This window comes from Polyodon spathula, chromosome 9, assembly GCF_017654505.1.
Source record: "Polyodon spathula isolate WHYD16114869_AA chromosome 9, ASM1765450v1, whole genome shotgun sequence".
NCBI lineage: Eukaryota > Metazoa > Chordata > Actinopteri > Acipenseriformes > Polyodontidae > Polyodon > Polyodon spathula.
This window is the reverse complement of record NC_054542.1, coordinates 5,614,421-5,631,863: the sequence shown is the minus strand read 5'-3', so window position 1 is coordinate 5,631,863 and position 17,443 is coordinate 5,614,421.

The following is a 17,443-nucleotide window of genomic DNA, read 5'->3' as shown; positions in this document are numbered from 1 at the left end:
CATTCATCCAGCATAAAATGCTCCACGAGACTTTTCACTTTTAATTGTGAGAATACCATTTTAATCATCCCACCGAGGGGGCTGAATAGTAATTGTGCAATTCTATAGTTACTTTAAAAATAGTATTAAGTTAGAAGTTTGGCGTAGAAAGATTAAGTTTAGGTTTGAGTGTTGATATCCAATAAGTGTGCATATTCCTGGAGCATTTCCCTCCAGACAAACCTGAAAACATGCTTATTAAACAACACATGGGTAAAACTAGACTTGGCCTCAAAAGTATAGAAAATGTAATTATAAATACTGAGCTCCCCACTTTATACCATAAGTGAGCAATAAAAAAATATGAATCCAAAACATGTAAAACAAAAAAAAGTACATAACTTTTTTCGAGATTCCATTTTAACATATATATCTCGAAAAACAGTTAATACCTACGTTTTTCTCTAATGGCACATTTATACAATGAATACATCAATACATGTATATGTACTGTACTGTATTTATATACATGTTTGTACTACGTCTATGGTTTCCCGCGTTCTCACATCCATTTAGAGACCCATTCACGCTAAGTCCCGAGATCCATCCGATCCCGGGAGTGGTACAGAGGAAAGTCCAAATGCTTAAGTCCACTTTCCACGTAGTCGACTTAAGTGAATACATTGAGATACTTAAAAGAAGTCAGGGAACGTCTACTCTTTGGGAAATATTCGTGTATGAATCTTTTGTGAGTAAACAAAAAGATAAAACCAAAAACGTTAATATATGTGTGTAATGTGTGTAATAAAATAATAATAATAATCATGTTATATTATATTATTTATTATATTATTATTATTATTATGTATTATTATTATTATTATTATTATGATCACCATCTTTTGTTGTATACGAAATTAAGAATGTTATCCCACGATAGTAGCAACTCCATTTGGAATCTATTAAGTGTGAATTACTTTGTTTCTGCTGCACATTCTTGTAACTTTGTTTTTTTTTCGGATCTTTTGAAGGTTTAAAACCATAAATGACAGGATTGAAAACAGGGGGGACAATTAGAAATTCCACTGACAGGAGATTGTGTAAAACCTGTGGCATATGACTTGAAACGTATCTACTGTACATGAAATCAAAAAAACACACCAATGAAGTATGGAGTGGGTCACAAAAAAAAAAAAAACACATTAATATTTTAACATATATTTTTTCCAGATTTAACTTAAATCTTGTATTTTTTTCTCTTTTAGAAATGTTTTGAAAATAAATTAATATTTTTAAATGTGTACATTCAAATATAATTTATGAATCTTAACATATTTAACAACTTTTCAACATATAAGTGCTAAATCTTTTTTTTTTTAAATAAATATATATTTTGTGGTTACATATTTAGTTTGAGAATCAAGATTTAGCTTTTCACAAATAAATCTGATAAATTGGATTGGCTCTTGTAATGCTGAAATTCGCATATTTCCCTGATTAGCATTAGAAGAGCCAATCAAATCATTAGTTAAATATTTAGCTAAATTTTAAATCTTGTTAAGTGATTTAACATGTAGTTAAATATTTAGCTAAATGTAAAACATTTTAAGATTTAGTTAAATATTAAAATTCACAAAATCCATATTTATTTGCGAAATCTTGATCCTCAACTATATATCACCGTTATGGAACAGAAATAATTTTTTTTTTTTTTAAATATCAATAACTGTGACAAGTTGCCCCTCAATATTTTAAGATTCATAAATTATATCTTAATGTACATGTTTAAAAAAGTATTTATTTATTTTCACAACATGTATAAATCTGGGAAAAAATACAATATTTACGTTAAATCTGGAAAAAAAGACATTAAATTATTACAGCTTTATTTATTTTTTCACACATGACACCCCATAATGAAGTAGTTGATCAAGCATGTACTTCTTTCTTCACTAGATCCTCCGTACACTCTTGTACAATTAATATACATATTCTAACATATCCATACACACTGTTAACAATAGTCCCTACACAGGATCATTTTACAATTGACCAGTTATATAGTTTTTCAATGTGGGTGCGACATTACTACCAAAACGTAATGTAAACATCATTATAGAAAAATACAAGGAAACAGCATTTAAAATCTATTTCATACCTACAGAAAATAAAAAACAAAGGGATTGACAATTCATTTATAATCTCACTTTGAGGAAATCATTCCTAACACAAAAAAGCAATACAAAATGACAGATGTGTGCAGTTAAACAATAACAGAATAACCTGACTATCCATTTACCTGACTTTGAAGGCCTTTCTGTGGAGATGCCAGCAGACAGCAGAGCAGGTGTGTAGTGGCGTCAGGCACAGCTTTGCTGGGCTTTATATACTTCTCATTACAGGTTGGTTTATTCTTAGTTATTAATATCCAGGGAGTCTTTGATACTGTCTGTTTTCCTTGAGGACATTATGATGACATCACCAACGATATCAGCCTTCCTTGTGGACTGTTATTTTGCATAATTATTTTTGAGGCAGGAGACAGATTGTAGTTAAACCAAAACTGGTTAGTCAAAACAATTCCTCCCCCTTGTGCAAAATACACATGGCCTTATTCAGCCTCCTCCCCCCATGAACAAGCATCTGGGTTGTTCATACCCCTGTTGATGAGCTGAGGTTAAAATCATCTTTTCAAAACCTGTACAGTGTTAAGGACGCTTGCTTTTGGTGTGCTGGCTCTCTCAGTACTCAGGATCAAGGTGATTACACATTACTTGAACAATGGTTTTAAACAAGGGATCAGTTTAAAATGCTGTTGTGTATTTTTACTACTTTATTGTGAAATCTATCTGTAGAGTACTAGCAAGGTTTACATCTAGAGATCTCAGTTTATTGCAATGGGGCAGGCTCTTAACATATTCAGTTCTGATGAGATCATTTAGAGCAGAAATATAACAAATAGAAACTTCATAAGACTATACATAAATAGATAAATCACTTTTACAAATTCAATATAAGAATAATATAGAAAAATAAAATTAAAAAATCCACACGTTGAAATCTAAACCCCTTAAGGTGCAGACCTGATGGATATCAATGTGTATCAACATTATAAAGGCTTGCAGACGCCTAGAGAGCATGTCATAGTACACGCCTGGCTTTCTGCAAACAAGGGATGGATGATTGTATCATTATATTTTGTTATGTATGCAAGTTCTTATTTAATTATTGATTTGCTGTTATGGTCAAGCATGATATAGTATCGTGATCTCTATATACAGAACGATATATTATATATTGTATTTGTTATGTATGAGACAGTTCTTATAATTATGATAATAGATATATAATTAGTATATATATATATATATATATATATATATATATATATAGTATTGTGATGTGTATATATATCTTAGTAATATATATATATAGTACCTTATATTCTGCTGTAATAGTATATACTATTATCTTATATCTTTATTATATTGCTAACATGTATTTGCTACTATTTGACTTGCATATAGAAAAAAATCAAGGGCCAGGTTTCTTGATCACAAAGTAGACTGGGCCTTGACTTACTGTCTTCAAAGCAGTGCCACCAACACCAGTAGACTCAGCCCTACTTACCTTTGGGATAGATGTGGAAAAGATGTACTGCCTCTATAAATATTGATTTACCCCTTGCAAATTCATTTTCAGCCCAGTGTATTAAATGTCCTATCTTATGTGTGTATAATACTTTAGTTTCTGACACAGTATATGATTTTTTTTTTTTTTTACAAAAAATAAGTTGTTCAGGCTACCACTGCCGTGCAGCCCCTGTTGATTTGTTGAATCAATGGCAGAGAGAAGACATATAATTCTCTCCATAGAGGTAGATGATATTGATATATATATATATATATATATATATAGTATATATAGTATATATAATATTTATATATATATATATATAATATATATTAATATATATACACACACACACACACACACACACACACAGAGTGGAAGCAACAGCGTGGGAGAAGTACAGGCATGGAAAAGTACAGAGCAGTTTAGAAGCAGTAAGGAGAAATTACATCTTTAATTGCTTTAATCAGAAAACACAGGACATTCGGGAAACACTGCAACTCAAAGTCAAACAGCCACGTATGTTTTTCTAATAACAAAAAGCTGAAACTCGGAGCAGCTGATTCAAATTCAGCGCCGTTCTGAGACACAGGAAGGGGAGGAGCCAACAGCACAGCAGAACAATGCAGCTATAAACGAGACAGTCTTCCCAGCGACAGCGAGTGGAAGTGACAGCGTGTGGGAGAAGTACAGGCATGGTAAAGTGCAGAGCAGATTAGAAGCAGTTTGAAAGCAGGTTGACGGCTGCAGAAAAAACTAAATTTAAAAAAAAAAAAAAAAAACCTATCAACATGGTCTTCAAGCCAGTAATCTGTGACACCTGCATGATGTGAGAAATCCGAGAAAACCAGGCAGAGCTAAATCAAGTGTGTGTAAAGTGTCGAGTGATCCAGGACTTGCATAAACTAGTAGCTATGCTAGAAATGAAGCTGGAAGAAATGAGACAGCAACAGGATCTTGAGGAACTGGCACACTCACAATTCATGGAAGTCTGCACCACCCCTAACAGACTGAAAGCCACCAGGGAGATAGAAGGTCAGAACAGCTGGGTTCAGGTAGGCAGAAGCAGGGAAAAAAAGAAACTTCGTCAAACACAACCACCAGAAATCAAAACAACCAACAAATTTGAGTCACTTCAGAATTTTGATGAGCAGAACCAACAACAAGAGAACGAAAGGAACAACATCCAGGACCCTATTGACAGTGGTGACCAGACAGCAAAAAGAAGGGAGGTCATGATTGTTGGGGACTCCATATTGAGAAACACAGCAAGTTCAATTCGCAGTTTGGACCCCCTTACTACAACAGTGTGCTGCCTTCCGGGAGCCTCGGTCAAGCACATCACTGAGAACGTGGACAGGCTCCTAGAAAAAACAGGAGACGACCCGGTAGTAGTCATCCGCATCGGTACAAACAACATTGGAAGAGACAGACCAAAATCCCTGCAAAACAAATTCAGAGAGCTAGGAAGGAAATTAAAAGAGAAAACCAAAACTGTGGTATTTTCTGGTATACTACCAGCACCTTGCAAAGGACCATATGGACAGCTGGAAATAATTAATCTAAACGCATGGCTGAAGACGTGGTGCACACGGGAAGGCTTCACCTATCTTGATCATTGGACCACATTCTACAAAAAGGACTATCTGTATAGACGGGACGGACTGCACTTAAATAAAAAGGGAACCAATCTACTTGGAGAAAAGATCCTCGAGCAGGTTCAGAAGCATTTAAACTAGAAAGGAAGGGGGGAGAAATCAACAAAAAAACAGAAGGGAGACCGCATCAAAACAAGAACAACTCAGGTAAGACAACCATTAAATGTATTTATCTAAATGCTAGAAGTATCAGAAACAAAATTCTAGAACTTGAAGCTACTGCACTAACAAGTAACTATGATGTGATAGGTGTTACAGAAACTTGGTTGACTGAGAGTGATGGGGACGAATATAATATTTGTGGGTATACACTGTATAGGAAAGACAGGCAGGACAGAAGAGGAGGAGGGGTAGCGCTATACATAAGAAACAGTCTTGAAGCCCAGGTGTTAAACCTGGACAAAGAAAATAAAGCTGAATCAATATGGGTCAGAATAACGGACAAAAATTCAAAGGGCATAATAATAGAAGCATGCTATAGACCGCCAGATTCAGATGGTGAGCAAAATAATCTGTTATACAATGACATTAGAAATGCAAATGTAATACCGATCCACAAAAAGGGAAACAAAACTGAACCAGGTAACTACAGACCAGTAAGCCTGACTTCTATTATATGCAAACTTATGGAAACTATAATAAGATCCAAAATGGAAAATTACCTATATGGTAACAGGGTCCTGGGAGACAGTCAACATGGTTTTAGGAAAGGGAGATCGTGTCTAACTAACTTGCTTGATTTTTTTGAGGATGCAACATCAATAATGGATAATTGCAAAGCATATGACATGGTTTATTTAGATTTCCAGAAAGCTTTTGACAAAGTCCCGCACAAAAGATTAATTCTCAAACTGAAAGCAGTAGGGATTCAAGGAAACACATGTACATGGATTAGGGAGTGGTTAACATGTAGAAAACAGAAAGTACTGATTAGAGGAGAAACCTCAGAATGGAGTGTGGTAACCAGTGGAGTACCACAGGGATCAGTATTAGGTCCTCTGCTATTCCTAATCTACATTAATGATTTAGATTCTGGTATAGTAAGCAAACTTGTTAAATTTGCAGACAACACAAAAATAGGAGGAGTGGCAAACACTGTTGCAGCAGCAAAGGTCATTCAAAATGATCTGGACAAGATTCAGAACTGGGTAGACATGGCAAATGACATTTAATAGAGAAAAGTGTAAGGTACTGCACGTAGTAAATAAAAATGTGCATTATAAATATCATATGGGAGATACTGAAATTGGAGAAGGAATCTATGAAAAAGACCTAGGAGTTTTTGTTGACTCAGAAATGTCTTCATCTAGACAATGTGGGGAAGCTATAAAAAAGGCCAACAAGATGCTCGGATACATTGTGAAAAGTGTTGAATTTAAATCAAGGGAAGTAATGTTAAAACTGTACAATGCATTAGTAAGACCTCATCTTGAATATTGTGTTCAGTTCTGGTCACCTCGCTATAAAAAAGATATTGCTGCTCTAGAAAGAGTGCAAAGAAGAGCGATCAGAATTATTCTGGGTTTAAAAGGCATGTCATATGCAGACAGGCTAAAATAATTGAATCTGTTAAGTTTTGAACAAAGAAGACTACGAGACCTAATTCAAGCATTCAAAATTCTAAAAAGTATTGACAATGTCGACCCAAGGGACTTTTTCGACCTGAAAAAAGAAACAAGGACCAGGGGTCACAAATGGAGATTAGACAAAGGAGCATTCAGAATAGAAAATAGGAGGCACTTTTTCACACAGATAATAGTGAGGGTCTGGAATCAACTCCCCAGTAATGTTGTTGAAGCTGACACCCTGGGATCCTTCAAGAAGCTACTGATGAGATACTGTCTTCAAAGCAGTGCCACCAAAGACCAGTAGACTCAGCTCTACTTACCTTTGGGATAGATGTGGAAAAGATGTACTGCCTCTATAAATATTGATTTACCCGTTGCAAATTCTTTTTCAGCCCAGTGTATTAAATGTATGATATGAATACATATTACATTTAAAAAAAAAAAAAACAACCTATATTTATGTATCGTGCTCCTTATTTATTTCACGATCTCGCTTGCAAATAGAAAAAATCAAAGCATTGAAACAGTGAATTAGTGAATGGTCCTTATACATTAAAATATAGCATATAATTTACTGGCAATATGGACTAACCGTGAATTAACCAAATTAATTATTGAACCTTGAAAAATAGAAGGAGCAATGTATATGTTTTCCCCTCTTCAAAATTTGTGAAAAGCATTAATTGTGTAACTCCTACTAGTTTATTTTCTTCTAAAAAATCTCTTTATTAGTTTAAAACATGACTATAAAAACAAACCTGTCATGTTTTAAACTAATAAAGAGATTTTTTTCAAGAAAATAAACGAGAAGGAGTTATACAATTGATTCTTTTGAAGCAAAACAACAAGGGTGCGACCATAAATGTCTATATGGAAACACTTTTGGTAAGCCATCAAAACTGAAAGTTTGTTTGAAAGAATTTTGAACTTTTGCATTGCCGTATTTTCACTATATATAATTACATTATACGGGTCAGCACCTCGTTAATGACTTTTTTTGTGTATATATATATATATATAATACATTTAATATTTATGTATCATGGTCCATATTTATTTCGCTATCTCACTTGCAATTAGATCAAATCAAAACATTAAAACAGTGAATTAGTGAATGGTCCTTATACAGTAAAATAGAAAAATAGATGAAGCACTGTATGTGTTTTCCCCTCTAACATTTGTGAAAATAAGATAAGTCAATGCTGTTCAGAGGATCGCATTAGGTTTTAATATCTAACGAAAAAAATACGTAGTCTTCTTTTTAATGCACTTTTATTTTTCAAACACATTTTTATAATACAGAAAACAGAAATGGAAAGCTTGTGTAGTTTTCTCTTTCTCCAAGCTGCAGTTGTTCATGCAGAGCAGACTTGAAGTAGATCATCTTCTGCTCGTAAACGAGAGCATCAGATGCTAGTTCAGTGCAGAGCAGCTCTGGTGTGTTTGTTGCATTTGACACTGTCTCTTCACCTCTGGCTGAACGTCTGCCTTTCTAGACAGACACACTATGCAGGTGCAATTTCAGAAGGTATGTGCATATGAAAGACTAATAATCTGTATTTCAATTTACACACAGTTTATGGTAGAGACAAAATACCTTTCTTTCATTATTCTTTTTCTTCTGACATACACCAAGAATAACCTTCCAAACATAGGATTTGAACATGTTAAATATGTGACTCTGACAACCTTTTTAAAGGCTGCAGATTTCCATTTGTGGAGCTTCAACAGCTTTTTGTAATAACAAGCCATTAGCCTAATATTGAATTAAAAAATAATAACCCTTTTTGTTATCTCTTCAATTGTTTTATACCACTCATAAACAACTGAAATCATCAAATATAAAACTTTTAATACATCACATGCACAGTGCACGCACAGTAAATAAGTAAAAATACACTTAGGGCTTAAAAACTATTAACTTCATTATATGATTTATAGTCATGTTCTGTATGAAAAGCATTTCCCTTAATTATGAAAACATGAAGTGTTACCCAATTGCATTATCTTTAGTCTCCTTTGGATAATGAACATAAAAAAATATGATTGGTATAAATGCCTCCAGTAGGGTCCCTCCTTATCCTAAGGAAGAAGTCTGTCGAAAGATACTATGGTATGGTGTCTTTTAATCAATTAAGGTAAATGGAATTCATCCATGCTGAGTTCTTGTCTTATTCCCTCTATATGTAAATGATTGTGCTCATTTGTATTGATATGCCAACATCACCACTGTGTAACCCTGAGGGCACTTTAAAGCAGATTGCAGGATCAGCTTTGCTTAAATATACAGCAGCATCATGCCACACAGCATATGTTTGCGTTGTAAGAGTTTTTTATTGTCAAAATAAATGGAGCTACTGCCTGGTTGCATTTGGAATTGTTACTTTTGGTCCAATTTGTTTTCCTCTAAACGTTTTAACAACTCTTTTACGGATCTCAGGCAGAATCAGGCAATAAATAATGGGATTCAAAAGAGGAGGGACAATTAGAAGTTCCAGTGATGTGATTGTGCGTACAATGTTTGACAGATTATTAGGGTTTAATCGGCTTTGAACTGTTTCTGATAATAGAGTAACATAAAAGCTGATTAATGAAATTAAATGTGGAAGACAGGTTTGCAAAGCTTTCCTGTTGTGTTCTTTGGAGCTGTTATGGCATACTGTAAGTATTTTAATGTAAGAGTATACAATAAAAGAAAAGAGTGGAATAAATGAAGCATACACCAAAAATCCCAAAATATTATTAACAGTCGTGTCTACACAAGATAACTTCATAACATCCCAGTTGTGACAATACAATTTATTAATCTGGTTTCCACATAATGGAACTGACAGAGAAAAGATGAGTCTAAAGGACACCATCACAACAGGATAGAACCAGACTGCAAGTAATAATCTGTACAGTTTTGTACATGTCATGACAGTGTTGTATTTTAATGGCAAGTATATTGCTACATACCTGTCGTAGGCCATAGCTGTTAGAATTGTCATTTCACCCATGATATATGTATACATAACACACATTTGAGTGTAACAAAATCCATAAGAAATGACTTGGGTGTCTGAAAGAAGATGGTACAGAAATGAAGGGTAGAAGCTAGCAGTTCCTAAGAGGGCATTAATAAATAAATTACAGAGGCAGATGTACATTGGCTGATGGAGGCTTTTCTCTAGTATTATTAGTAAAATAAAATATGAATTTACACTGATAATAAAAAGATACCCTATTAGAGTGACAGCAAAATATACATATTTGTTGTTACCCATATCTCCAAATGCTATAAGTGTAAACGATGAAACATGGGATGCGTTTTCCATTGCTAATCCGGGAGATCCCAGTTTTCATTTATACCTAGGAACAAAAAATACAAAGTTAACAGTTATGAAAAATATTTAATTTAGAGCTGAGTAAATGATCAGCATGTATTAGAAATGTTTTTTTCTATATAGTTATATGGGAGTGCACTTGTAATATCTCTGCAGTATTGGATGTATGCGTTTGGATAATCTTTCACATTTTTAATAATTCAGATTGGAAACTAACCCCTAAAGGTCCATTCATCCAGCATAAAATGCTCCACGAGACTTTTCACTTTTAATTGTGAGAATACCATTTTAATCATCCCACCGAGTGGGCTGAATAGTAATTGTGCAATTTTATAGTTACTTTAAAAATAGTATTAAGTTAGAAGTTTGGGGTAGAAAGGTTTAGGTTTGAGTGTTGAAACTCCAGTAAGTGTGGATGTACCTGGAGTATTTCCTTCCGGACAAACCGAAAACATGCTTATTATTCAACACATGAAAACTAGACTTGGGGAAAATGAGCAAATACTGAGCTCCCCCTTTATACCGTAAGTAAGCAGTTAAAAAAAACAAACAAAAAAAAACAAACACATACACTTTTTTATTCCTTTTTAACAATACGTACAGCTATTACCTACTTTTTTTTCTCTAATGGCACATTTATACTTCGAATATATGAAAACATGTATATGTATTGTATTGTATTTATATACATAGCATAACATATGCATTAAATTGTATTTAAGCCGTATTGCATTATTCTAGGTACTCTAGGTGCAGCCTCACCTGTGCCTCCTTTCAGGTTTACAATTCAGTTGAAAAAGTGCATCAGGCTTATTTAAATTTTGTGATTCTGTGAATTTCTTCAGTCAATTGCAAATGAGATAACCCTGTGAGATGACGTACCTTTGGAAACTACTGATTTTTTTTCTATTTTGCTTTGCAAATAAGTGTGCCTTGTAAAAAAAAAAAAAAAAAAAAAAAAAATCTAAATATATATATATATATATATATATATATATATATATATATATATATATATATATATATATATATATATACATTATTATTATTATTATTATTATTATTATTATTATTATTATTATTATTATTATGTATAGAAAACAACATAATGCTTTGATGTCCTACAAATGTAAGACGATAGTAGCAACTCCATTTGTAATCTATTAAGTTTGTATTACTTTGTTTCTGCTGCACATTCTTGTGACTTTGTTCCGGATCTTTTGAAGGTTTAAACCATAAACGACAGGATTGAAAACAGGGGGGACGATTAGAAATTCCACTGACAGGAGATTGTGTGAAGCCTGTGGCATATCACTTGAACCGTAAATACTGTACATGAAATCAAAAAGCACGGCAATGAAGTATAGGGTGCCATGTGAAAAAAAAAAGCGTTAATATTGTAATGTTTTTTTTTTTTCCAGATTGAACTTAAATCATGTATTTTTCCCCAGATTTGTAAATATTGTGAAAATAATAAATAAATATTTTCTAAATGTGTACATTCAAATATAGTTTATAAATCTTAAAATATTTAGCAACTTTTCAACTTTTAAATGCTATTTTTTTTTTTTTTAAATATGTATTTTGTTTTTCCGTTCGCAAATAAATTATTATTAGTGTAAACGATGAAACATGGGATGCGTTTTCCATTGTTACTCCGGAAGATCCCAGTTTTCATTTATACCTAGGAACACAAAATATAAAGTCAATAGTTATGAAAAATATTTAATTTAGAGCTGAGTAAATGATCAGCATGTATTAGAAATGTATTTTTCTCTATAGTTATATGGGAGTGCACTTGTAATAGCTCTGCAGTAATGAATGTATGCGTTTGGATAACGTTTCACATTTTTAATAATTCAGATTGGAAACTAACCCCTAAAGGCCCATTCATCAAGCATAAAATGCTCAACGAGACTTTTCACTTTTAATTGTGAGAATACCATTTTAATCATCCCACAGAGGGGGCTGAATAGTAATTGTGCAATTCTATAGTTACTTTAAAAATAGTATTAAGTTAGAAGTTTGGGGTAGAAAGGTTAGGTTTAGGTTTGAGTGTTGATACTCCAACAAGTGTGGAAGTTCCTGGAGCATTTCCCTCCAGACAAACCTGAAAACATGCTTATTATTCAACACATTAAAACTAGACTTGGGAAAAGTAAGTAAATACTGAGCTCCCCCCTTTATACCATAAGTGAGTAGTTAAAAAAAACAAAAAAAAAACAAACACATACACTTTTTAATTCCATTTTAACAATATGTACAGTTAATACCTACTTTTCTTTTTCTCTAATGAGACATTTGTACATCGAATACATGAAAACATGTATATGTACTGGACTGTATTTATATACATAGCATAACATATGCACTAAGTTGTATTTAAGCCGTATTGCAGTACTCTAGATACTCTAGGTGCAGCCTCACCAGTGTCTCCTTTCAGGTTTACAATTCAGGTGAAAAGGTGCATCAGGCTTATTTAACTTCTGTGATTCTGTGAATTTCTTCAGTCAATTGCAAATGAGATAACCCTGTGAGATCACGTACCATAGGAAACTACTCATTTTTTCTATCTTTCTTTGCATATACACATAAATTATTATTAATATTATTATTATGTATAGAAAACAACGTAATGCTTTGATGTCTTACAAATGTAAGACTACATCTGGAATCTATTAAGTGTGAATTACTTTGTTTCTGCTGCACATTCTTGTGACTTTGTTCCGGATCATTTGAACGTTTAAACGATAAATGACAGGATTGAAAACAAGGGGGACGATTAGAAATTCCACTGACAGGAGATTGTGTAAAGCCTGTGGCATATCACTTGAACCGTATCTACTGTACATGAAATCAAAAAGCACGGCAATGTAGTATGTGGTGCCATGTGAAAAAAAGAAAAAAACATTAATATTTTAACATGTATTGTTTTACAGATTTAATTTAAATCTTGTATTTTTTCCCCAGATTTAACTTAAATCTTGTATTTTTTGCCCAGATTTACAAATGTGAAAGTGAACATTTTTTAAATATGTACATTCAAATCTTAAAATATTCAGCAACTTTTCAACATTTAAATGCTTATTGTTTATTTTAAAAACAAATATATATTTTGTCATTAAAAATTTATTTTGAAAACCAAGATTTAGTTTTTCACAAATAAATCTGACAAATTTGATTGGCTCTTGTAATGCTGAAATTTGCATATTTCCCGATTAGCATTAGAAGAGCCAATCAAACTATGTTAAATATTCACCTAAATATTAAATCATTTTTAGAGCTTTAGCTGGCCAGTTAAATATTCAGCTAAATGTTAAATCTAGTTAAGAGATTTAACATGTAGTTAAATATTTAGCTAAATGTTAAATTTTTTAGAGATTTAACATGCAGTTAAATATTTAAGTTCACAAAATCCAGATTTATTTGTGAATAGCTAAATCTTGATTGTCAATATATATATATATATATATATATATATATATATATATATATATATATATATATATATATATATATAATACTTATATCGATATATAGAATAAATAACAAAACATATATTTATTTTTAAAATAAAGATTTAGTATTTAAATGTTGAAAAGCTGCTAGATATTTTAAGATTTATAAATTATATGAATGTACATATTTAAAAAATGTATTAATTTATTTTCACAAAATTTATAAATCTGGGGAAAAAATACAAGATTTAAGTTAAATCTGGAAAAAAAGACATTTTAAAATATTAACTTTTTTTTTTACACATTTTTTTTTTACACATGGCCCCCCATAATGAAGTTGATCAAACATGTACTTCTATCTTCACTAGATCCTCCGTACACTCTTGTACAATTAATATACATATTCTAACATATCCATACACACTGTTAACAATAGTCCCTACACAGGATCATTTTACAATTGACCAGATATCACAATATAGTTTTTCTATGTGGGAGCGACATTATTACCAACACATACTGTAAACATCAGTATAGAAAAATACAAGAAAACAGCAGTTAAAATCTATTTCATACCTACAGAAAATAAAAGACAAAGGGATTGACAATTCATTTATAATCTCACTTTGAGGAAATCATTCCTAACACAAAAAAAGCAATACAAAATGACAGATGTGTGCAATTAAACAATAACAGAATAACCTGACTATCCATTTACCTGACTTTGAAGACCTTTCTGTGGAGATGCCAGCAGACAGCAGAGCAGGTGTGTAGTGGTGTCAGGCACAGCTTTGCTGGGCTTTATATACTTCTCATTACAGGTTGGTTTATTCTTAGTTACTAATATCCAGGGAGGCTTTGATACTGTTTTTCTTCCTTGAGGACATTATGGTGACATCACCAACCATATCAGCCTTCCTTGTGGACTGTTATTTTGTATTATTATTTTTGAGGCAGGAGACAGATTGTAGTTAAACCAAAAATGGTTAGTCAAAACAATTCCTCCCCCTTGTGCAAAACACATATGGCCTTATTCAGCCTCCTCCCCCCTTGAACAAGCATCTGGGTTGTTCATACCCCTGTTGATGAGCTGAGGTTAAAATCTCCTTTTCAACACCTGCATAGTGGTAAAGACACTTGCTTTTGGTGTGCTGGCTCTCTCAATACTCAGGATCAAGGTGAATATACATTACTTGAACAATGGTTTTAAACAAGGGATCAGTCTATTGTGACGGGGCAGGTTCTTAATGTACCCAGTTCTGATTAGATCATTTAGAGCAGAAATATAACAAATAGAAACTTTATAAGACTATACATGAATAGATAAATCACTTTTACAAATTCAATATTAGAATAATATTGAAAAATAAAATGGAAAATCCACACATTGAAATCTAAACCCCTTAAGAGGCAGACCTGATGGGAATCAATATGTATCACCATTACAAAGACTTGGAGATGCCTAGAGAGCATGTCATGGTACACGCCTGGCTTTCTTCAAACAAGGGATGGATGATTGTATCTTTATATTTTGGGTCACGCTTTATTTTAAGGGGCACCTATTAACTATTAACAAACTATTAGTAAATAAATTAATAAACATTAGTTTCTAGTCTGTTAACAGTTAGTTAACAGTTAATATACTATTTGTTACTTGTATTAATAAACATTGGTTACAAGTTAGTTATCAGTTAATAGACTATTTGTTACTTGTATTTATAAACATTAGTAACTAGTCTGTTAACAGTTTGCTAACAGTTAATATACTATTTGTTACTTATACTAATAGACATTAGTTACTAGCATGTTAACAGTTTGTTAACACTTTGTTAATGTTTGTTACTTGATGTATTATAACTTTTCTCAGTTAATAAATCAATGAATAAATGATTTGAACATGTTATATCTGTGACTCTGACAACCTTTTTAAAGGCTGCAGATTTCCTTGTGTGGAGAACATTGAAGTGAAAAATAATAACCATTTTTGTATTGTCTTCAAGTGATTTATACCTGTCATAAACAATTGAAATCACCAAATGTAAAACTTTTAATAAATCACATCCACACTGTACAGTAAATAAGTAAAAATATATTTGTTGCTTAAAAACTATTAACTTCATTAAATGATTTCTGGTCATGTTCTGAAGAAAAGCATTTCCCTTAATTATGAAAACATGAAGTGTTACCCAATTGCATTATCTTTAGTCTCCTTTGGGTAATGAACATAAAAAATATGATTGGTATAAATGCCTGCAGTGGGGTCCCTGCTTATCTTGAGGAAGAAGTCTGTCGAAAGATACTACGGTATGGTTTATTTTAATCAATTAAGGTAAAAGGAGTTCATCCATGCTGAGTTCTTGTCTTATTCCCTCTATATGTAAATGATTGTGCTCATTTGCATTGATATGCCAACGTCACCAGTGTGTAACCCTGAGGGCACTTTAAAGCAGAGTGCAAGATCAGCTTAGCTTAAATATAGAGCAGCATCATATCACATAGCATACATTTGCATTGTCAGAGGTTTCTATTGTTAAAATAAATGGAGCTAGTGCCTGGTTGCATTTGGAATTGTTACTTTTGGACCAATTTGTTTTCCTCTAAATGTTTTAACAACTCTTTTACGGATCTCAGGAAGAATCAGGCAATAAATAATGGGATTCAAAAGAGGAGGAACAATTAGAAGTTCCAGTGATGTGATTGTACGTACAATGTTTGACACATTCTTAGGGTTTAATCGGCTTAGAATAATTTCTGATAACACAGTAGCATAAAAGCTGATTAATGAAATTAAATGTGGAAGACAGGTTTGCAAAGCTTTCCTGTTGTGTTCTTTGGAGCTGTTATGGCATACTATAAGTATCTTAATGTAAGAATATACAGTAAAAGAAAAGAGTGGAATAAATGAAGCATATACCAAAAATCCCAAAATATTATTAACAGTTGTGTCTACACAAGATAGCTTCATAACATCCCACTTGTAACAATACAATTTATTAATCTGGTTTCCACATAAAGGAACTGACACAGAAAAGATGATTAAAAAGGACACCATAACAACAGGATAGATCCAGGCTGCAAGTAATAATCTGTACAGTTTTGTACATGTCATGACAGTGTTGTATTTTAATGGCAAGTATATTGCTACATACCTGTCATAGGCCATAGCTGTTAGAATTGTCATTTCACCCATGATATATGTATACATAACACCTATATGCAGTTAATACCAACGTTTTTCTCTAATGGCACATTTAAACAATGAATACATGTAGATGTACTATAATGTTTTTATATACATAACTAACATGTGCAATAAATTATATTTAAGCCGTATTTCAATACTCTAGGTACTCTAGGTGCAGCCTCACCGGTGCTTCCTTTCAGGTTTACAGTTCAGGTGAAAAAGTGCATCAGGCTTAATAAACTTATGTTATTTTATGTTATTTTATTTCTTTAGTCTGTTGCAGATGAGATAACCATGAATGAGCACGTATCTTGGGAAACTACTTAGTTTTCTTTCTATTTTGCATTGCAATTAAATGTGCCACCTCTTAAAAACGTAACGTAAATGGGCTTTATATATATAATATATAATATATATATATATATATATATATATACACACACACACACACACACACACACACACACACACACACACACACACACACACCACACACAGTATATAAACATTATTATTATTATTATTAGATAGGTATAGAAAACAATATAACTCTTTGATCTCTTACAAATGTAAGACGATAGTAGCAACTACATCTGGAATCTATTAGTGTTAATTACTTTGTTTCTGCTGCACATTC